The sequence below is a fragment of the Hyperoodon ampullatus genome, assembly GCF_949752795.1.
Source record: "Hyperoodon ampullatus genome assembly, chromosome: 6".
NCBI lineage: Eukaryota > Metazoa > Chordata > Mammalia > Artiodactyla > Ziphiidae > Hyperoodon > Hyperoodon ampullatus.
In genome coordinates this window covers 103876320-103900800 of record NC_136919.1, presented here as the reverse complement: position 1 = coordinate 103900800, position 24481 = coordinate 103876320, and the positions used below count along the sequence as shown (strand labels likewise).

At 39.9% G+C, this 24481-nt stretch overlaps 1 pseudogene across 1 annotated transcript in view; it reads left to right on the top strand.

Annotated features, from left to right (window-relative positions):
* LOC307054874 (centrosomal protein of 78 kDa-like) overlaps positions 1-20039 on the top strand; it is a 34642-nt pseudogene extending 14603 nt beyond the window's left edge. The window contains exons 9-14 of the transcript in view: positions 6385-6515; positions 15594-15671; positions 17151-17317; positions 18375-18546; positions 18869-18916; positions 19452-20039. The product of the transcript in view is annotated as a centrosomal protein of 78 kDa-like (transcript). The remainder of the gene's footprint in view (positions 1-6384; positions 6516-15593; positions 15672-17150; positions 17318-18374; positions 18547-18868; positions 18917-19451) is intronic.
* The last annotated feature ends 4442 nt before the right edge of the window (positions 20040-24481 follow it).

The following is a 24481-nucleotide window of genomic DNA, read 5'->3' as shown; positions in this document are numbered from 1 at the left end:
GTCATATGGTAGTTCTATTTGTAGTTTTTTAAGGAACCTCCATACCGTTCTCCATAGTGGCTGTACCAATTCACATTCCCATCAGCAGTGCAAGAGTGTTCCCTTTTTTCCACACCCTCTCCAGCATTTATTGTTTCTAGGTTTTTTGATGATGGCCATTCTGACTGGTGTGAGATGATATCTCATTGTAGTTTTGATTTGCATTTCTCTAATGAGTAAAGATGTTGAGCATCCTTTCATGTGTTTGTTGGCAGTCTGTATATCTTCTGTGGAGAAATGTCTATTTAGGTCTTCTGCCCATTTTTGGATTGGGTTGTTTGTTTTTTTGTTATTGAGCTGCATGAGCTGCTTATAAATTTTGGAGATTAATCCTTTGTCAGTTGCTTCATTTGCAAATACTTTCTCCCATTCTGAGGGTTGTCTTTTGATCTTGTTTATGGTTTCCTTTGCTGTGCAAAAGCTTTTAAGTTTCATTAGGTCCCATGTGTTTATTTTTGTCTTTATTTCCATTTCTCTAGGAGGTGGGTCAAAAAGGATATTGCTGTGATTTATGTCATAGAGTGTTCTGCCTATGTTTTCCTCTAAGAGTTTGATAGTTTCTGGCCTTACATTTAGGTCTTTAATCCATTTTGAGCTTATTTTTGTGTATGGTGTTAGGGAGTGATGTAATCTCATACTTTTACATGTCCCTATCCAGTTTTCCCAGCACCACTTATTGAAGAGACTGTCCTTTCTCCACTGTACATTCCTGCCTTCTTTATCAAAGATAAGGTGATCATATGTGCGTGGGTTTATCTCTGGGCTCTCTATCCTGTTCCATTGATCTATATTTCTGTTTTTCTGTCAGTACCATAATGTCTTGATTACTGTAGCTTTGTAGTATAGTCTGAAGTCAGGGAGCCTGATTCCTCCAGCTCCATTTTTCGTTCTCAAGATTGCTTTGGCTATTTGGGGTCTTTTGTGTTTCCATACAAATTGTGAAATTTTTTGTTCTAGTTCTGTGAAAAATGCCAGTGGTAGTTTGATAGGGATTGCATTGAATCTGTAGATCGCTTTGGGTAGTAGAGTCATTTTCACAGTGTTGATTCTTCCAATCCAAGAACATGGTACATCTCTCCATCTATTTGTATCATCTTTAATTTCTTTCATCAGTGTCTTATAATTTTCTGCATACAGGTCTTTTGTCTCCTTAGGTAGGTTTATTCCTAGATATTTTATTCTTTTTGTTGCAATGGTAAATGGGAGTGTTTCCTTGATTTCACTTTCAGATTTTTCATCATTAGTATATAGGAATGCCTCCAATTTGGATTCCTTTTATTTCCTTTTCTTCTCTGATTGCTGTGGCTAAAACTTCCAAAACTATGTTGAATAAGAGTGGTGAGAGTGGGCAACCTTGTCTTGTTCCTGATCTTAGTGGAAATGGTTTCAGTTTTTCACCATTGAGGACGATGCTGGCTGTAGTTTTGTCTTATATGGCCTTTATTATGTTGAGGAAAGTTCCCTCTATGCCTACTTTCTGCAGGGTTTTTATCATAAATGGGTGTTGAATTTTGTCCAAAGCTTTCTCTGCATCTATTGAGATGATCATATGGTTTTTCTCCTTCAATTTGTTAATATGGTGTATCACGTTGATTGACTTGCGTATATTGAAGAATCCTTGCATTCCTGGAATAAATCCCACTTGATCATGGTGTATGATCCTTTTAATGTGCTGTTGGATTCTGTTTGCTAGTATTTTGTTGAGGATTTTTGCGTTTATGTTCATCAGTGATATTGGCCTGTAGTTTTCTTTCTTTGTGACATCCTTGTCTGATTTTGGTATCAAGGTAATGGTGGCCTCGTAGAATGAATTTGGGAGTGTTCCTCCCTCTGCTATATTTTGGAAGAGTTTGAGAAGGATAGGTGTTAGCTCTGCTCTAAATGCTTGATAGAATTCACCTGTGAAGCCATCTGGTCTTGGGCTTTTGTTTGTTGGAAGATTTTTAATCACAGTTTCAATTTCAGTGCTTGTGATTGGTCTATTCATATGTTCTATTTCTTCCTGATTCAGTCTTGGCAGGTTGTGCATTTCTAAGAATTTGTCCATTTCTTCCAGGTTGTCCATTTTATTGGCATGGAGTTGCTTATAGTAATCTCTCATGATCTTTTGTATTTCTGCAGTGTCAGTTGTTACTTCTCCTTTTTCATTTCTCATTCTATTGAGTCTTCTCCCTTTTTTTCTTCATGAGTCTGGCTAATGGTTTATCAATTTTGTTTGTCTTCTCAAAGAACCAGCTTTTAGTTTTATTGATCTTTGCTATCGTTTCCTTCATTTCTTTTTCATTTATTTCTGATCTGATTTTTATGATTTCTTTCCTTCTGCTAACTTCGGGATGTTTTTGTTCTTCTTTCTCTAATTGCTCTAGGCGCAAGGTTAGGTTGTTTATTCGAGATGTTTCCTGTTTCTTAAGGTGGGATTGTATTGCTATAAACTTCCCCCTTAGAACTGCTTTTGCTGCATCCCATAGGTTTTGGGCCGTCGTGTCTCCATTGTCATTTGTTTCTAGGTATTTTTTAAATTCCTCTTTGATTTCTTCAGTGATCACTTCGTTATTAAGTAGTGTATTGTTAGCCTCCATGTGTTTGTATTTTTTACAGCTCTTTTCCTGTAATTGATATCTAGTCTCATAGCATTGTGGTCGGAAAAGATACTTGATACAATTTCAATTTTCTTAAATTTACCAAGGCTTGATTTGTGACCCAAGATATGATCCTGGAGAATGTTCCATGAGCACTTGAGAAAAATGTGTATTCTGTTGTTTTTGGATGGAATGTCCTATAAATATCAATTAAGTCCATCTTGTTTAATGTATCATTTAAAGCTTGTGTTTCCTTATTTATTTTCATTTTGGATGATCTGTCCATTGGTGAAAGTGGGGTGTTAAAGTCCCCTACTATGATTGTGTTACTGTCGATTTCTCCTTTTATGGCTGTTAGTATTTGCCTTATGTATTGAGGTGCTCCTGTGTTTGGTGCATAAATATTTACAATTGTTATATCTTCTTCTTGGATCGATCCCTTGATCATTATGTAGTGTCCTTCTTTGTCTCTTCTAGTAGTCTTTATTTTAAAGTCTATTTTGTCTGATATGAGAATTGCTACTCCAGCTTTCTTTTGGTTTCCATTTGCATGGAATATCTTTTTCCATCCCCTTACTTTCAGTCTGTATGTGTCTCTAGGTCTGAAGTGGGTCTCTTGTAGACAGCATATATATGGGTCTTGTTTTTGTATCCATTCAGCCACTCTGTGTCTTTTGGTGGGAGCATTTACTCCATTTACATTTAAGGTAATTATCGATATGTATGTTCCTATTCCCATTTTCTTAATTGTTTTGGGTTCATTATTGTAGGTCTTTTCCTTCTGTTGTGTTTCTTGCCCAGAGAAGTTCCTTTAGCATTTGTTGTAAAGCTGGTTTGGTGGTGCTGAACTCTCTCAGCTTTTGCTTGTCTGTAAACGTTTTAATTTCTCCATCAAATCTGAATGAGATCCTTGCTGGGTAGAGTAATCTTGGTTGCAGGTTTTTCTCCTTCATCAATTATGTCCTGCCACTCCCTTCTGGCTTGTAGATTTCCTGCTGAGAGATCAGCTGTTATCCTGATGGGGATTCCCTTGTGTGTTATTTGTTGTTTTTCCCTTGCTGCTTTTAATATGATTCCTTTGTGTTTAATTTTTGACAGTTTGATTAATATGTGTCTTGGCGTATTTCTCCTTGGGTTTATTCTGTATGGGACTCTCTGTGCCTCCTGGACTTGATTAACTATTTCCTTTCCCATATTAGGGAAGTTTTCAACTATAATCTCTTCAAATATTTTCTCAGTCCCTTTCTTTTTCTCTTCTTCTTCTGGAACCCCTATAATTCGAATGTTGGTGCATTTAATGTTGTCCCAGAGGTCTTTGAGACTGTCCTCTGTTCTTTTCATTCTTTTTTCTTTATTTTGCTCTGCAGCAGTTATTTCCACTATTTTATCTTCCACCTCACTTATCCGTTCTTCTGCCTCAGTTATTCTGCTATCGATCCCATCTAGAGTATTTTTTATTTCATTTATTGTGTTTTTAATCGATGCTTGATTCATCTTTGGTTCTTCTAGGTCCTTGTTAACTGTTTCTTGCATTTTGTCTATTCTATTTCCAAGATTTTGGATCTTGGAAATAGAATCTTGGATCATCTTTACCATCATTATTCTGAATTCTTTTTCAGGTAGACTGCCTATTACCTCTTCATTTGTTAGGTCTGGTGGGTTTTTATCTTGCTCCTTCTCCTGCTGTGTGTTTTTCTGTCTTCTCATTTTGCTTATGTTACTGTGTTTGGGGTCTCCTTTTTGCAGGCTGCAGGTTCGTAGTTCCCGTTGTTTTTGGTGTCTGTCCCCAGTGGCTAAGGTTGGTTTAGTGGGTTGTGCTGGCTTCCTGGTGGAGGGGACTAGTGCCTGTGTTCTGGTGGATGAGGCTGGATCTTGTCTTTCTGGTGGGCAGGTCCACGTCTGGTGGTGTGTTTTGGGGTGTCTGCGGACTTTTTATGATTTTAGGCCACCTCTCTGCTAATGGGTGGCGTTGTGTTCCTGTCTTGCTCGTTGTTTGGCATAGGGTGTCCAGCACTGTAGCTTGCTGGTCGTTGAGTGAAGCTGGGTGCTGGTGTTGAGATGGAGATCTCTGGAAGATTTTCGCCGTTTGATATTATGTGGAGCTGGGAGGTCTCTTGTGGACCAGTGTCCTGAAGTTGGCTCTCCCACCTCAGAGGCACAGCACTGACTCCTGGCTCCTCAATTTGGGATGATTTGTTGTCTATTCATGTATTCCACAGATGCAGGGTACATCAAGTTGATTGTGGAGCTTTAATCCGCTGCTTCTGAGGCTGCTGGGAGAGGTTTCCCTTTCTCTTCTTTGTTCTCACAGCTCCTGGGTCTCAGCTTTGGATTTGGCCCCGCCTCTGCGTGTAGGTCGCCGGAGGGCGTCTGTTCTTCGCTCAGACAGGACAGGGTTAAAGGAGCAGCCTCTTCGGGGACTCTGGCTCACTCAGGCCGGGCGGGAGCGAGGGGCACGGAGTGCGGGGCGAGCCTGCAGCGGAGGAGGTCGGCGTGACGTTGCACCAGCCCGAGGCGCGCCGTGCGTTCTCCCAGGGAAGCCGCCCCTGGATCCCGGGACCCCGGCAGTGGCGGGCTGCACAGGCTCCGAAAGGGCGGTGTGGACAGTGACCTGCGCTCGCACACAGGCTTCTTGGCGGCTGCAGCAGCAGCCCCAGCGTCCCACGCCCGTCGCTGGGCTCCGCGCTTTCAGTCGCGACTCGCGCCCGTCTGTGGAGCCCCTTTAAGCAGCGCTCTTAATCCCCTCTCCTCGCGCACCAGGAAACCAAGAGGGAAGAAAAAGTCTCTTGCCTCTTCGGCAGCTCCAGAGTTTTCCCGGACTCCCTCCCGGCCAGCTGTGGCACACTAGCCCCCTTCAGGCTGAGTTCTCGCCGCCAGCCCCAGTCCTCTCCCTGCGCTCTGACCGAAGCCCGAGCCTCAGCTTCCAGCACCGCCCACCCCGGGGGGCGAGCAGAGAAGCCTTTCGGGCTGGTGAGTGCCGCTCGGCACCGATCCTCTGTGCGGGAATCTCTCCGCTTTGCCCTACCCACCAGATATGCGGGGAGTTTCTTGCCTTTTGGGAGGTCTGGGGTCTTCTGCCAGCGTTCAGTAGGTGTTCTGTAGGAGTTGTTCCACGTGTAGCTGTATTTCTGGTGTATCCGTGGGGAGGAAGGTGATCTCCGCGTCTTACTCTTCCGCCATCTTATCCGGAAGTCCCAAGATGAAATTTTTGATGGGTCAGTTTTAGTTGTGTATGTGTATGTGATTTATTTTTTTAAATTCTAATGTCTATTATTCACAGCTTAGATATGTTGACTTTCTGATTATTCATCAGTCCCTTTACTGATGTATTTTCCTCTGAAAAACTACATTTTCTTCCAGTCTGTTTTTGTCTGATGGTGAAGAATAAATTTTTCATTTGCAGTATAAAGTTGATCTGAGAAAAAATGTTGACCTTGGATCTTCACTTGGCTTCTGTGAAAGAAACTTAATAAAATAATATGGGCAATTCCCATTACTAATCCTAACCACGTACAACAGAGGTCTGTACAGTAACATAGCAAAAATAAGTTACTGTACTTTTACTTAGTCATTGCCTGTTTTACACTAAAGAGCAGTGAGAGACATTTATAAATAATGATACCTCAGATCACTTTTGTTAAATGTCCTCTAATATTTGGATATTTGGTATCTGGCTTGTGTTGTCTTTTATACAATCTTGTCTTCTTTTTTTTGCACTTTAGTTTAACAACTCTGTGGTTTCCTATCTTCTTCTTGTGACACTCAGGTCCATCAGAATTTCCTGTGACTGTGACAGTAGAGAGTCCTTCCTCCTCAGAAATCGAAGAGGTCGATGATTCCTCAGAACGTGTTCAGGAGGAGCCAGAGAAAATCCGTTTGAAACAAGAAGCATTGCAGGTACAAAGTTATCACTTTAAAGCTATAGAGAAGATTATTTTTCAAACGGAAGGCTGATTGCAACACAGCACAGCTTGTGTGAGGGTTCTGTTTTCTCCTCCCATCTGCATTGTATCCCCTTGAATGGTTCCTTAAGCTTAGACCAAGGTGAATGGTGGACGTTTGAACTCTAAGAAACTAAAATCAAAACATGTCGTTAGTAATATATTTTCCTTTCCTTAGAACCTTAGTATATTAGATTTAGGGAGAACCTTAGTGATCATAAGATAAGGAAATTGAGTTCTGAATGAATACAGTCAGCTGATTCAGTGCTCTTGTTTTACAGATGAGAAAATTGCCAGTTCTAGTTGAACTCTCTTTTTATAAGAGGAAAATATGGCCTCATTTTAAATAAAAGTAAAGTTGAAAACAGTTTTGATGTTGATATTCTCCTTTCCTAAAATCAAAAATACCAAGAAGCTACATTCTATTACCAAATAAATCTGACCTCTAATGTCATTCCATACTTTTGTTTGTATGGACAGAAAAGAAAAATTGATTTTTATAAGAAATTTTTGCACCTCAAAATTAATATATTTATTTTATTTCAACTTCAATGCAGAGCTGAACATTTCTAGTAAATAAAGGAACACCATTTGGGGGGGACCTTGTCTTTGTGCTACAAAGTCCATGTTTAATTTTTAAAAATTATTTAATATGATTTTCTCTTCGTATGAAACATGACACTTGACAGGTTTCAGAACTAATTATCCCATTATTGTAGGACTATGGGAATTACTCTTTGATTTTCAAAAGAGAAAGTTAGATTTTTATTTTTAATTAAAATTAATGATAATATAGAGAAATTTTAAGAAAAGAACTTAGAAAATTATGAAATGTTAGAGTAGGAGAAATCTATAGTTCATGTAGAGTTACTCCCTTTCGTTTTATAAATGAGCACCTACAATTTGTAGAACGTAAGTGGTTTATTAGTAAATGGCAGAGTATGACAAGACCCTAGAGCATCTAACCCGCATTCCTTGTTATTTTAGATGTGGTGTATTCATTTCCTTCACGAATAGACCACGAGATTGTATTTGTAAAAGCAGTAATAGACACTGGGGAAGTCCAAGAAGTTTAAACAGTGGGACCACAGAATAGCAGATTAAGAATGCACTGAGAACCCTTTTAGCTCTTCTCTGGTTTGACAAGACACTACAATGATGGTATCAAAGTGTTTAAGTATATATGCCCACAACAATCAAGAGATTTCAACATAGTTTTGAAAGACAGAAGACAGGTGGAAGAGTGTGAAACTGAAGCAGTAGAACAGAGGAAAAGCATCACCTAGAATATGCACAGGGACCACGTGCAACTGAGGAGGATTCTGACCCCACCTGAAAAAGTAGCCCCATGCTCAGGTGCGCATGTAGGAGAGAGGGTGGAGTTAGTTAAAAGTGTGACTGAGATAGGGGAGCTCATTGAAGGGTTGTGTTTGGAGGAGTGGACTCCCAGCCCCGCCCTCACCCTCCTGAAATGAGATGATTTCATTTTGAAAACAGTGAAACTGGCGAGAACTGGGGCAGCTAGTATGAGTTTTTACACCCTAGAAAACTGTGTTTGGGGGAGATCCTGTTACAGTTACTCCCCGCTTCTTCCTGCATAAGAAGCCAATCAATCGTTGACTTCAGGGAGCTTTCTGCGCTCATTCTTAAATAGAAAATAACTGTCATTTGCCTGTTAGTTGAGTAAAGCTTACAACATGAGAGAGGGGGAAAGAGTGCAAACATATCCTAGTAGGACCAGGGACACTTTAGGGAACAGAATAATTTAAGAAAAAACCCTAATTAGTATCCTGAGAGAGGTTTAAAAAGAGCTAGCAACTATAAAATAAGACTAGGGTATTAATGAAAAGGAGAATGGTCAGAAAGCAAGAGAGTTCTCCTGGAAATGAAAATATGGTTGCTGAAATAAATTCAGTAGGAATTTAAAAAATTTCTCAGTATATAAAAAAGAAAGACCCAATGGAAAATGTGATAGAAATATGTTAGAGAGGCTGCATCTGGGAGATCCCACATGTTACTATTAGAAACTCCAGACCCAGAAAAAAAATGGAGGGAAGCTGTCAAAGGGCAACAAAATTCCCCACAGCTGAAAGTAGACATCAGGCCTCAGATTGAAAATAGTTATGCAAGATGAGCAAGAATAGACTCACACCTAGGCACCCTTCATTGTGAAACTTTAAAATACTGAAAAAATAAATGAAAATAGAATAAAATACTGAGAGGATACATCCATTCCAGAGAGAAAAATACTGGTCACCTAAAAAAAAAGGTTAAAATCTGACTTTATCATACTTGTCATGAGCACCATGGATCCTGGAAGGCATTAGAAAGATACCTCCAAAGTTTCTCAGGCACATAATTTTCACCCTAGGGGTTTGTATCCAGCCAAACTATGAGTCATAAGTGGAGGCTGAAGAAGATATTTTGTACCCAAAGAAATGTGAAAAATTGACCTCCTGTGCTACACCTTAAGCTATTTATAGAAATAATCCAGCAAAATGAGGCAATAAACCAAGAAGGAAGGTAATAGGGGATTCAGTGCAGATTGCAGCTAGTCTAGAGTGGAGAGGCTTCTATTGATTGTGTGATTGAGAGCTTAGAAACACCTTGAGGCATATTGTACTTACTAGGTGTTAGGCACTGTTGGAAGGGAGGAGGGAGCGGAAGAGGAGAAGGAACTTGAACTCCAGAGGAGAAAAGGCTATACAGACATAAACCTGAAGCACACTAAACTATGGTTGATTTTTAACCTACTATTGGTGAGGAAGGGAAGAATCCACTTCAACTTGACACTATAGATGTCCCCCTTTTCAGTGACACACAGGGGTAATGACCACCTATCTAATTTGTTGTCCAAACCAGAACTTGTCCAAACTCCTTACACTTCAGTAGTGTAAGGAGGCACTCTGATGCTGTAACATCAGGACAACAGGTATAAACTGGAACAGCCCAAGGCGGCTTGGGGTATGTGGTCACCCTGCACAAGGGCAGTGACACTGGCACAGTATGGAACGAGGTGTAGTCTATACACAGAGACACAGTACATCTGCAGTGGGCAATATTAATTTCATTGTAATAATGGCAATACTGTCTTGGTTTGCAGCTTTTATTGTCAACTTGCATGTAATCACAAATAACTAAAGTAAACTATACTTAGTATGTATTAGTAGTAACTTGGTATGTACTGAAATGTATTGTGTACTGGTATGTACTTAGTATATATTAGGCTCTAAGTGTTTTTGCATATATTAACTCATTTAATCCTCTGAATAGCCTTATGAGGTTGGTGCTAATATCATTCCCACTTTTGAGAACAGGAAGCTAAGACAGGGAAGGAACTTGCCCAGGCTGTACCTAATTTAAGGTTGGATCGAGGCTTTGAGTTTAGGCTCTCTGCCTGTTCTCTTAAACCTTACTCCGTACTGACTCTCAAATAACAGAAGACTTAACTGCACATAGAACAGAATATAAATTTCAACTTTGACAACGTAACAGCTAGGTTTGGAAGGTAGACAGGAGGTAGAAAAAAGGGAAGATGGTATGAATGTCCTCATTTTACAAAGCGTGATGTTGAGAGAGTTTCTAGTTGATCAACAGTGTAGGTTTTTAAGTATATCACTACAAGTCAAAGAGATCATGAGCAGTGGAATAACTCATGATGACATAACTTTACTGAGCAGTGTGGACATAGGAAAGAGTGTGGAGGAACTAAACCCTTACTTATTAGTAAGTTAGAAATTGAACAGATAATGCCTCCAATTTAGTGAGAAAATAGTCATGGAAGAGTATTACTTGGAAATGGAGAAGAATTCAAAATAACAATAGTTGGACCTCCCTGATGGCGCAGTGGTTAAGAAACTGCCTCCCAAGGCAGGGGACACGGGTTCGAGCCCTGGTCCGGGAAGATCCCACATGCCACGGAGCAGCGAAGCCCGTGCACCACAACTACGGAGCCTGTGCTCTAGAGCCCGTGAGCCACAACTACTGAGCCCATGTGCCACAACTACTGAAGCCTGTGTGCCTAGATCCTGTGCTTCATAACAAGAGAAGCCACCGCAATGAAGAGTAGCCCCCGCTCGCCGCAACTAGAGAAAACCTGCATGCAGCAACGAAGACCCAATACAGCCAAAAGTAAATAATAATAATAAAATAATAAAAAATAACAATATTTGACGTAAACCTCATAAAAAAGGAAATCCATACAGCCAGTAAACACAGAAAAGTGTACGACTTCATTAAGTAATAAGTGAAAAGTGAGTCAAAATAAGTAATAAGTGAAAAGTGAGTCAAAACCAAGGAAACTACATGTCAATCAGATTGCAAATACATAAATAAAAAGTCTGGTAGTATCAGGTATTGTAGACCTGAAGTACTATGGGAATCTTCTACCCTGTTTATACTGGAGTATAAATCGACACAACTACTTTGGAAAGCATTTAGCCCTCTCCATCAATTGAAGGTATATAAATAGCCTGTGAGCCAGCAACCCTCACCCCTGCCCTATGTAAATGCACCAGAATAATGTGTACAGCAGAATTCCTGTCCATGATTTGCATTAGCACAAACTGAAAACAAACCAAATGTCCATTAAGAGTCAAAAATTAAATAAATGATGTGTATTTGTACAGTGGGAAAACTATCCAGCAATAAAGTTGAATGAACTAGAGCTACAGGCAGCAATGTGGATGAATTTTTTAAACCAATGTTGAGAGAAAGAAATAAGATAGAAAAGAATTCATATACTATGATCCTGTACATAAAGTTAGATGTTGACACAACTAAACTCTTGTTAGGGATGCATGCAGGTTAAAGGAAATGACTGTCAAGAAGTGAGGTTGGTGTTTAACCGGGAAGAGGGAAGGAACTTGTGATGAGAAAAGGATATGGGGGGTTTTTGCGATGCTGACAAGTATCAATACTTTCAGATTCGAGTAGTGCTTATGTAAGTATTCTCTTTTTATTTGTCACATTGACAGTTTTGTTCTGTGCACTTCTCAGTACACATATCGTATTTTACAATTAAAAACTGCGTAAAGAATCGGTCGCTTCTTGAGTGCTGGATGTGGGAGTGGGATGAGACCGTTTCATTTTAAGCCCTTCACTACTGTTTGCATTCGCATGTTCATTCATTCAACATTAATTGCACATATTCTGTGTACCAAGCACTCTTCTAATTTTATATGTGTTTTAACTCATGTAATTCTCACAAGAGCTCTGTAATATGGGAGCTTATCTCCATTTTATAGATGAGGAAGTTGAGGCCTAGAGTTATAGAACTTGTCCAAGGTTATATAGCTAATGGGTAGTGCCAGGCCCATTTGCCTCAGAGAATCTGAATATTTACAATATAATCTAAAAGAGAAATTTAATTACTAATTATAAGCAAAAAAATTGCACATTAAAGAAGATGACAAGTTTTCATCTATCCAGTTAGAGAAAAACACACAGTCTGTCTTTCACACACGTACATCTTATATGTACGTGTGTGGCAGGGATTTTCCTTATTAAGCAATTATTTACTGACCGTCTACGTTGTGCTAGGCACAGGTGCTGGGGATAAACACTTAATAAAATACACCCCCTATCTTCAAATAACTTGCACTCTAAGTGAGGAAGTAAGCCAACAGTTATAGTAGAGGTTATATACCAAGTGACACATCGCTGATGGCAGTGTAAAACCCCAGAAATCTTTTGGAAAGAAGTCTGGAGATAGGTACCTCAGAGCCTTAAAAATGTTCATTTGCTTTGATCTCAAACTCATTTTTATGGATGTATTGTAAGAATGTTATTCTCAATATGGAAAAAAGCCTTCATGCATAAAAACGGTTATTTTGTCTGAAAATATTGAAAAGTTGGAAAGAATTTAAATGTGTAAAATGGTTAACCAGTAAACCCACTCAGTGGAATATTTTGTAGCCCACACAAAAAAATCAAGGTTATGAATCCCCTGATTATATGAGAAATGATTGATTTCAATGTTAAATGGAGAAAAGTTGAACATAAAATTTGATATCCAATATGATGGGAGCTTTGTCCCAGAAAAATCACCCTAGCCGGTGTACAGAAGGGAGGAAGGAGAGCAGATGGCAGGAAGGAAAATTCTTCCAAAGCCTTATCATTAGTCTTACTTCAGTAATAGAATATCAAGCAATTTTACTTTCTAACTTTTTTGGTTCCATGTTTCCATGTAAGGGACATGAATTCTGAATACTTTGTAGGCGGAGGGTACACTTTTTCACAAAAATTTCACACTGTGTTCTAATTCCCTCCATTAGAGGGAGAAACTGTTGCATGTAATTGCACTTTGATGTGCTATTTAGAATCAGTCAGGAATTTTAGTCTACTTTCCTCTGACCGTGCTGAGGGTTTTTTGGTTTTTTGTTTATTTGTTTAGAATTTCTTTGAAATCAGTTTTAGAAGATTGATTAAACCATTATATTAAAAATAGAGGAATTTTGCAATTTTTTTCCCTTTTTCCCCATTGAAAACTTGACTGGCTTTAGTAATGAAACATTAAAGAATTTGAAGTTCTTAAACTCTCAATTTTTTACACATGTTCTGAATATAGAAATATATGTTCCTTGAGCAAATGTTTGAAAACAATGAACAACTTCTTGAAGGAAATAAAAGCCACCTCTGCATGTACACACACCTAAGCTGCTCTTTTGTCTTAAAAAAGTATCAGAAATATTTTGCCATGTCACTAACTACTCTTGTACATCAGAGAATTTGATGAAGCTTATGCATCATCTCCCAGGAAAAACGCACAGATACATTTTGAATGTAGCACTCCTGAAGCCCATTCATTAACTCTGGTTGAGGCCTCTTGTCATTCTTAGTGGCTTCATAGCGCATTCCTTCAGACGATGAGCTGTTTTTATTTAAACCAGTCCCAATTCGGAGGCTCTTAGCTTTCTTCTAGGGTTTGGTTATAAACAATCTTATGACATCATGTTGGTAGATAAATCTTTGCCCACATCTTTGATTTCCTGAGGGTAAACTCCTGATGTAGGATTGTTGTTAGGTACCAAAAGCTACTCTCCAGAAAGTGATACCAGCTCCTCTCCCAATGATGGCAGGTAATAGAGTTCCTCATTCTTTAAGTGATTGTTCAAAGCACTTAACATGTATAAATATACCTTACTGTTTTCATAAGTATAGGTATTATGATTGTTTATCACTGCATAAGAAACCACCCCAAAACAGTGGCCTAAAACAATGACAATCATTTATTTTGTTCACGAACCTGGAGGTTGAGTAGAATATTAATTCTTTTACTACACTCTTACTGACTGAAAACAATACCTATTTGACTAGCTCAGAGTTCTGTAGGTCAGAAGTGCAGGCACAGCGTGACTGGGCTTCCTGCTCAGATACACACGGGAACATGTGGGTTCCCTCCTGAGAGTGTTAAAGCACGTGAAATTTAAGTGTAAGATATTGAGCCCCAAACGTTGGATGTTCACCATAGTTTGTGTGGGCCACAGAGCTGAAATCAAGATGTCAGTCTGTCTGTGTTAGCGTCCAGAGGCTCTGGGAAAGAATGCCTACAGGCTTCTTCCGGCTTGTTGGCATAATTCAGATTCTGCAGTTGCAGGACAGAGGTCCCCATTTCCTTGCTGGCTGTCAGTCGGGGGAGAGTTTCAGCTCCTAGAGGCCTCTCGCTTGCCTTCCCTGCCGCAGCATTGGACTTCTTCAGAGCCAGCAATGGAGAGTCTCCCTCTTGTCCCTTTTGTACTTCAATTCAGGAAGAGTTCAGGTCCTTTTCATGGGGTGCCTGAGTAGGCCACATCCACCTAAAATAATCTCCCTATCTTAAAAGATCAACTGATTTTGAACCTTAATTCCATGTGCAAAATCCCTTCACTACAGCACCTACATTTAGAGTTTGATTGGATAAGTGGAAGGTTTGTGTACTTCAGTAAGTGGTAATCTTGGGGGCTCTGTCAGAATTCTGCCTATTGCAAGCAGTGTCCCCACTTCAAGGACCGAAGTGTCTTAGTTCCTAAAACTCCTAAGATAGTTTATCAGTGTTCATTTTATTTCAGTGACCTTGGTGAAGGGAAGACTACCACCTCCGTGAGCAGGAATGGCAGCCAGCTTCCTGAGTCCACAGTGTGGCTCTGCTACTTAGTGGTGTGACCTTGGCTGTGCTGCTCTACTTACTGTACTTCTCTGCCTCTGTTTCCCTCATCTGTAAAATAACATGGAGTTAGTGATCGTTCTTTCCTCGTAGGGTTTTTTGTTTTATAAATTTATTTTTGGCTGCATTGGGTCTTCGTTGCTGCTCGCCAGCTTTCTCCAGTTGCGTCGAGCGGGGGGCTACTCTTCGTTGCGGTGCGGTGGCTTCTCTTATTGTGGAGCGCAGGCTCTAGGCGCGCAGGCCTCAGTAGTTGTGGCACGTGGGTTCTAGAGCGTAGGCTCAGTAGTCGTGACGCACAGGCTTAGTTGCTCTGCGGCATGTGGGTTCTTCCTGGACTAGGGCTCGAACCCGTGTCCCCTGCACTGGCAGGCGGATTCTTAACCACTGTGCCAGTAGGGAAGCCCCCTCTTAGGGTTTTGATGATTCGATTATTTAATACCCAGGGAACTCCAGGAACAGCGCTTGACTGTAAATTGCTTTAAAAGTGATTACTTTTTTAAAACATGCTTTTGAATCTGCAATTATGCAATTCAGGTATGCTAAGCAGGTTCGTTAATAGGACTTCCTGCTATAAAGAGACCCACAAATAAAAATAGAATTTTTCTTTCTTGGTCGTAACTTCTTATTTCTGACTTACTATGTTATATGCATATGCCTTTTATGGTGGGCTGCCACAAATTTATGTTGGAAAGAGTGGAATTTAAATAAATCTTTGCCAATTTGATAGATTTTGATCATTCATTTCACTGGCATGGTATGATATTACCAGTAGCAGACTAAAATCTGAGTTCACTTCTGGCTCTGCCCCTAAATCCTGATGAGACCAATAGCTGGAAAGGCTTTTGGATATTATACTATGGATTAGTTATAATATTGACTCTGTTTGCTTAGGAAACCCTGGAGGAGTGCCTAAAGCAGTTAAAGGAGGAAAGAGTAATAAGACTGAAGGCTGATAGACGAGTCAGTGAGGTAAACACGTTTCATCTGCTTTTGAGAGTGTTTTGGTTTCATTTTGATTTGATTTTAAGCCATATACACATATTTTGTAAGCTTTAAAACTGTAATATGTTGCAAATTGGTTGTATCATATGGACTTTTGCATTTACTGGTATTTAGTGATCATATGATCTATATTCCAGAAAGCATGTTTTTAAAGATGTGAAAATCTGGTTTTGTGTATGTGTGTGTGTGTGTGTGTGTGTGTGTGTGTGTGCTTTTATATGACATTAGCTTATTTCCTGTTCATGATTCTTTGATTCAAGAAGGCACTTTCTGTGCATATATTGTATATACAGTAACATAAAAGACATGATGAGACTCTCCTGGCAATGAATTAGGAAAGTGAATCATTTAAATAAATTTAAGATATTGGAAAACTTCTAAGAATGCAATGAAAGATAAAAATATATACTATGAGAATTATATTAGGTAATGTGCATGAAAGCAGGGCATAATCTAAAAAGTTCTATCTAAATATAATTTATCACAGGGTGAGTGTAGGGAGGAATTTTTGAAAGTGCATCCATTGGATTGGCAGACACACATTCAATAAATGTTGAGTACCTGCTCATGTAAGGCAAAAGGGGCATCATGAACATCAACGGCCTTTCTGAGAAATACGAGAGTTGAGCTTACAGGGGGTTTTAAGTGCATAGATGATGAGCGGAAGGGGAAGAGTGCACGGGGGTGAATATTTTCAAGAAGCCAAAGAAAATATTGGTGATCGTACATTTAATAAATTGGGTTGGGTATGACTTAGGACTTTTAAACGTAAGCATTAGATATTTTACTCACTAAAGTTAATTCTTAACATTCAGCAGAGTAGTAATATGTTTTGTTCAAATCAGATTCTATAATTCATTTTCTAATTTAAGGGAAACTTAAAGCAGGTAATTTTCTAATGTGGAATGAGGCTCCATTATGAATTGAACCAGTTAGAAATGTGATCTTTTGTGAAAGATCATTAATAAAACGGTAACTTTGGTTTATGTATATACCACCTAAGTGTTATATAGGAAACTTTGTTGGGTGCCTGTGGGTTTTGGTTATTATGTGACATGGTCTCTGTCTTTACTGGCGGAGGGTTACATTTATTATAAATTAATTACATTTTGAGTGTTTTAGTTTTGTTCCTTGAAACTAGGCAAGACTACTTTCTGTTTGTTTGTTTGTTTTTTGGGGTTTTTTTTGCGGTATGTGAGCCTCTCACTGTTGTGGCCTCTCCCGTTGCGGAGCACAGGCTCCGGACGCACAGGCTCAGCGGCCATGGCTCATGGGCCCAGCCGCTACGCAGCATGTGGGATCTTCCCGGACTGGGGCACGAACCCGTGTCCCCTGCATCGGCAGGCGGACTCGCAACCACTGCGCCACCAGGGAAGCCCAAGGCAAGACTACTTTTGATGACAATGAGAAAAAATCATGTCAGACGTTTTCAGTCTTCTTGTATAGCTGGAACATGAAAATGCCCAGTTAAGAAACACAACTTTCTCTTTGTCTGAAGCCCTTCATGCCCACTCATTGACAAGCATGATCCTGGATGATGAAGGTGTTTTGGGCAGCAGTGAGAATTCTTTTCAGAAGTTCCATGCTTTCCTGGTTCTCCTTAAAGATGCTGGGTTAGTTCATTTCTCTTCATGGCATTCTTCTCTTTGCGACTATAATGGTAGTTTGCTGAGGAACTGGAGCAATTTTCATCACTTACGTGGCTATATTTAGCCAAATTTAGTGTAATTGTAGGTAATATGGTTGACGTTTTAAAATGAGGAATTAAATTTTTTAAGAAATGCAAATAGGGAAGCCTGCTTTGGTAGAGTGGGGAGCCCATTATAAAAGAGTAACCTGTAGACAGAGTAGTAATTAGTAGGTATAGTTGTTTTGTAAAGACTAAATTAAAGGCAGTTTTCATTGAAAATATTCGGGAATGCATAAGAATTTTCCTATCTATCACTTATTTTGCTTGTTTGATAAGTTTGAATTAAAGTTATCTTTGCCTTAGACATAAAAATGTTTATTAATCTGCAGGGGAGATATAGGTCAGTGGTTCTCAACCGGGAGCAATTTTGCTGAAAGAGGGAAGTGGAGATTGATAGTTGATGGAGTGGTGTTTTGTCAGTGAATGAATTGGTGTTGGTGTTGGGAAGGAAGGAACAAACACATTCTTGGAAACTGGAGGAAAGGTGGTAAAGAAGTGTGGGAATGGAGGTGTGACAGGCAGTGGACAGGGTGCATGGTACCTATTGAAGCTGCTAGTGAGACAGTGGGATGTGTCCTAGAGGATGAATCTGGAAAGGGCTGAGGATTTGGGGGAGAGAGAGGCTTGTAGTCTGGAGTAGGATGTTGGCTTTTAAGATTTTAGAAGTAGGGCTTCCCTGGTGGCGGAGTGGTTGAGAGTCCGCCTGCCGATGCAGGGGCTACAGGTTCGTGCCCCGGTCTGGGAGGATCCCGCATGGTGCGGAGCGGCTGGGCCCGTGAGCCATGGCCGCTGAGCCTGCGCGTCTGGAGCCTGTGCTCCGCAACGGGAGAGGCCGGGCACAGGAGTGAGAGGCCCGCGTACCGCAAAAAAAAAAAAAAAGATTTTAGAAGTATTTCATGATTGTAGGTCTGGGGAAATCTAAACTGCTCTTCTGTGATTGTAATAACCTTTGTCTTTTCTCCTTTCCTCCTCTCGTCTAGGCTTGGGCAGTTGGCCACAATGGCTGGTATAGATCAGTCAGATTTTCATTTACTAGGTCGTCCCCAGATGAATTCTACTGTTAGTAGTCCACCTAAAGAAGAAAAGAAGGCACTTGAAGAAGGAAAATCGGAATCAAAACAGGGTGCCCCATAACAAATGCAAAATATCCAAGTAAATGGACAGAACAGCACTTAATGATTCTAAGAGTGATTAGCAAAAAGGAAATGACCAAGTCAGGGAGAAAACAATAATGATCAGTCTCTAATTGTTCACATGCTTGGGAGCTAGAAGACTCTGGAATCCTTTCCAAATCTGAGATTAGTAAATGTGTGCCCATTTCATGATACTGTACTTTTGTAAATAAGGAGACTGGAAGTTCTTTAGAAAATTTATGAGTTAAAGCAAACTATCCTTAATGAAGAAAGAAGATATTAGAGAAAATATTCCAGATTTTAAATTGTATAAATGTCTATTCTGTTCATATTTTATCTAGGTTTCTATTTGTATGCAGTCAGCTTACAATGAAGGAACACTAATGAAGGTACACATACTATAATTTTTAAAATAAGTCATCCAGACATAGCTAATAGGTAACATATTAGAGTGAATCACCTGGTTATGGGAATGAGAGGGGAAAACCTGTCAGCTTTTCCTCTAGCCTTACTTGGAGCCCCCATCAACCAATCTCAGAGTGGTCTTGGGAACTGACAGCTTGAGAACACAGTCTGGTCACAAATTATATACGGTTTACATGTGCCTGGAGGATAGAAAAGAAATTAATTATCTTAGAGAATAGGGTTTTATTTTTAGTGAGGGAAAGGAAATGGGTAATAACTAGCCCAATCACCAAAGTCTGAAAACGTAGCGGACATAGCCTTGGATATAGCTAGGTTAAGCTGAGAATCACTTGGCAAGATATAATTACAAAAAAAACCGGCTCTGAAATCTTCTGATTAATCAATTGACTGTGTTAATAATAAGATTACAGAGTAACATTGAAGTTTTGAACTCTACTTTTTAATGGTTGGCTTTGTTCATCACTGAATTTTTGTCTTGTCTTTTGTCTTCCCCTCCACTTTCAGAAAATTACAGGTGATGCTAGGATTCCTTTGCCTCTCGACTCCTTCCGTGTCCCAGCATCTACTCAGGAGGCCTTAGAAACTTCCAAAGACAACCTCTGGGGGTCCCAGTCACAGAGCAGCGGCAGGAGTCTTTTGAAGATTTCATTGCTAGAACATGTTCTCCTTCAGCAGACATCATTTCTGGAACTGGAAGTCAAAGAAAAGAAGAGGAATTATCTAGAAATAGCAGGTCTTCTTCAGAGAAAATGAGCAAAGCAGGTGAATATACCAAAAAATACTCTGCTAAGAAACAACCTGGGAAGGACCTGCATTCCTGCTCTGACTCACCTGTAAAGCAGAAAAGCAAAGGAATTGGGCAAAATAATTCTTTGGTTAATAAACCAACTAAAAGTGAGTCTTTGAAAAAACACATTTCTGTTAAGAAAGAGAGTAGAATAGTGACTGTTTCATCAAAGACAACTAAAAGTAAACTCAGTCTACTAGAACAGTCTGAAAGTGATACTCTTGGATCTGATTGTGAATTTCAAGAAAGCATCCATACTCTATCACGCCTAACATAGGTCTAAATCTTTTAAAATTATGTTTTTGCCTTCAAATTTTAATAAACTACTTATGTTTTTATTAGAGCATATGGTGTTTTCAGTTACTTGACTGGAAGCCATTAGAGAAAGATTTTTTTATCTATACTTTTTTATTATAATGAAAGTTTTGGTGTACTTTTCCTTGTAACACTTTGCACCATTCTTTCAGCTAGTGTTTACTGAGGGCTTCATATGTACAGTACTTTTCTGGGTGCTGTTGCTTTCAGCAGTGAACAAAATAAAGCCTTTACTCTCCTGGAACTAGCACTCTGTGGTGGGAGAAAACATAAACAACAAAGCAGGCTAAGGGTTAAAAAGAGATGGGAATAATAAATGGAATCGTTTTACCATTTGGTTAAACATCAAACTATTATAAATCACACGGCCAGAAGCCATTGACATATTTTAATTCACAATAACCAGAGAGCCTCAAACATTTACCAAGGCACTTAACCGTGTTTATGGATTACAGCAACGCTCTGAGGTAGGGAACTCTTACCATCCCCATTTTATAGATGAACAGTCTGAGTAGACATTATGTGAGTTGCCCAGAATTACACAGCTATAAGTAAGTGGGAAGTTGGAATGTGACCCAAACCCATGCTCTTTTTTTTTTTTTTTAATGTATGGACTTTATTATCTTTCATTTGTTTCTGATTTATGTGAATTTTTTCTTTAAAGATTTTTTCTGATGTCAGCCATTTTTAAAGTGTTTATTGCATTTGTTACAGTATTGCTTCTGTCTTATATTTTGGGTTTTTGGCCTCAAGGCATGTGAGATCTTAGCTCCCCGACCAGGGATTGAACCCTCACCCCCTCCATTGGAAGGCGAAGTCTTAACCCCTGGACCACCAGGGAAGTTCCCCTTATGTGACTATTTTTCTGGCAATTTTTTTAAATTTTATTTTTTATTGACATACACTTGAATTACAGTGTTGTGTTAATTACTGCTGTACAGGAAAGTGACTCAGTTACACATTTATGTACATTCTTTTCCATTACGGTTTATCACAGGATATAGAATATAGTTCCCTGTGCTCTACAGTAGGACCTTTTTGGGGTTTTTTTAAATACATGCACTTTTTAAAAATAAATGTATGTATGTATTTATTTTTGGCTGTGTTTGTCCTTTGTTGCTGCACGCGGGCTTCCTCTAGTTGAGGTGCACATGCTTCTCATTGTGGTGGCTTCTCTTGTTGCAGAGCACGGGCTCTAGGTGCCTGGACTTCAGTAGTTGTGACATCCGGCTTAGTTGCTCTCTGGCATGTGGGATCTTCCCGGACCAGGGCTTGAACCCATGTCCCCTGCATTGGCAGGCATATTCTTAACCACTGCGCCACCAGGGAAGTCCCATGTAGGACCTTTTTGTTTATCCATCCTGTATATACACCAGTTTGCATCTGCTAATCCCAAACTCCCAATCCAACCCTCTCCCACCCCCTCCGCCTTGGCAACCGCCAGTCTATTCTCTATGTCCTTGGTTATGTTTCTGTTCACACATAGGCTGTAACCAGGCTCTTAATTACTTTGTTATCCTGTTTCCTTAAGAGAAGAAGGGTTTAAGGAAGGCACTGAGAGAGAAGCCAGTGACCACTAGAAGTGCAAAAACAGTGGGGCTGTCAGAAAGCACACCTGTCTCCTTCCCCCATCGTGAGCAGAATTTTTAAATGGCAGTATGTGAGAGTATGTGATGACACATCTCTGGATTAAATTATGTCTCCCTAGTAAAACATGTACAGATAAGTCTTTAGTTCAATCAGAGTGAAAGGTGAGATCAGAGAAAAGCTGGAGTGTCAGATTTCTTGTAGAAGGTCCTGCCTGATTGTTCCTAAGAGGGCTACTACAGTACTAGTTAGTTCATTAGTCATGGGTTGAGTGTTAGAGGAGTGAAACAATGAGCAAGATGTAGTGTTGGCCCTTCAGCAGTGGAGTGAGAGGGGAAGACGCACAGCAGATGTCTCATCCTACACGTGACCTGCTGTGACGGGCATATTCAGGGCGTTTAGTCAGTGTTTGTGGAAGAAGAGGGGGAGCTGTGAGGCAAAGAAAAGTCATCTAAAGAGGCAGTCCCTAAGCTAAGTCTTAAAGGACTCGTGAGAAACTGGTGAGTCAGCCGGTGAAAGGCAAGGATACTCAAGGCAGAGTGGACAGCGGAAGTCCAGAGCCGTGAGTGTGCGAGGGGTGTGTTACAGAGCCACAGGCACAGGCTCTGGAGGATCCGTGCAGTGTCCCCAGGCAGCGGCAAGTGCCCCTAAAGGAGGCAGCGAGGAGGAGGAGAGCAGGTCTTAACCATCCATGTGCGTGGAGCTGGTTTCCTCAGAAAATAGCTAAGAATGGAAAGGACAAGTTCAGGTGGCATTTTAGACCACTGACGTCAGTATGGATGAGGAATCTGAAGAAGCCTGGAGATAATTATGCCCCACTCTTCTGAGGAGCAGTGCTTTATATTTTCAAGTGGATTTTCACGCTGCCACCTCCTCTCCTGTCCCTACTGAAAGGTTTATAGGCCGGCAGAAGGGAGAACCTGGCTTAAATAAAGTTAATCAGGTTTCTTTACTGTACAGCTTCTCGGGGCCGCTGTAGGCTAATGTTCATTCTGGATCGTCACAGCAGGCGTATGGTACACAGCCATCCTCAAAGCTATTTGACCCTAGAGTCCTTTTTTAATAGAAGGTCTAACAACTGGTTCCACCAAACAGCAATTTCGTAACTTCTAGACCAGGTAATAGCAAGAAGAAAGGGGTCTGAAATAAGGTATAGATGAAGGGAGGAAATAAGTTCTAATTGTATTTAGGAAATTACCAGCAAGACTTGACCTTGGGAAGTAAGGAAGAAGTAGGAGGCGGAGGCTGAACCCCCATCTGTGTGACTAAGGTTGGGTGGTGGTATCATTGAGTTTGGAAGTAGGGGATAAAGAACTGAAGTGGGGAAAAGACTTTAGTTCTGGACATGTAGAATTTGAAAGCACCTGTAGAATTCAGAAGACAAACTGGTAGATAACTGGACATGCACGTGAAGACATGGAAAGATAAAAATTTGAATGTCATCAGCACATATCATCAGCAGTCATTAAAATCATGAAAATGGATGAGATTTCAGAGAATTGTGAGTACTGACAACGTTTAAGTAATAAGCAGAGAAAGAATTCTGGGAAGGAGAGAGGTGATAGAGTTTCAAGAAGGAGGAAGTAGATGACAGCGTCATCCTTCAGAGAATGTGAGTGTCCATTGGATTTGGGCAGTTAGGTCCCCAGTGACCTTAGAGCAGTTCAGTGAAGTGGTGGACAAAAAGCCAGATGGCAATAAACTGAGGGTGTAGGGCTGCCTGTCGGGGCCAGGCGGGGCTAGTGAGGACAGTGGGAATAGGCTACTCTCAAGGAGTTTGGATGAAAAGAGAAAATAATTAGCAAAAAATAATTTTTTAGAATGAGAAGGACTTATATTTTATATGTTGAAATGAAGGAACCAGTAAAGGAGATCCTGAAGATGTAGATAATAATTTAGAGAACTGGGGAAACATGGACATATGAATAAGAAAAAAAACCTTGCACAGTATATAAAAATCACTTGTATCCTTCGAGCTGGATGGATACTGGTAAGTTTGGGAGGAAATAAAGGTAAGAAGAGATAGAAGTTAAATAAGTTTATACTGATAGCCTCTTTGACACAGATTTTTCAGAGACACATACATAATTACTGTTTGAAAATTCTTTCATAGTTACATGTTTTATTAATCACGACTGAGAAAAGTCACTGATTTTCATTTTGTACAGCATTATCTTGTAAGGACAAGATACAGTGACAACTTCCATGCTTTTTGCATATCAGAGCTGACACTGAAAGTATCTGCATAATTGAATTTTCACTTCTTATTTGTAATAAGTTTATCCTTAGGAGGATACTTTCATAGTGTTTGATCACAGATGAGTTTGGACATTGCTATCACTCAATAATGTTAAGCATCTGTCAGGTTCTCTCCTATACTATATATTAATTTTTTGTCCGTTAAGCAAATATTTATTGGCGGCCTGTGGAATAAGATACACCTAGGTCCTCTTTCCTTGGTATATTCACAAAAGCCTCTGAAACTAAATTTCCAAGTCAGGCCATACTAAGGCCTGGCATAATAAGTTTTCATTGTTAACAGTTTTTTTGTGTTTGTGGGGGTTTTTTGTTTTTATTTTTTTGAAGCAAGGATAAGACACTGTCTTGTAGTTGTCCATTCATTAATAAGTCAAAGAAGACATTGATGAAGCATGGTATTTTGAATATCTTTCCACAGAATAGGTAATGGGCCATCCTGAAACTCTGGTGAGATGCTTATCATTTTCAGATTTTGGAGTGGCTGAGAAAACCCTATTACGCCTTGAATTATCACTAGAAACATGAATTCAGCCAAATAAAAACAGTGCCTCTGCCTACTGAGGTTGTCAATTTCCATCTC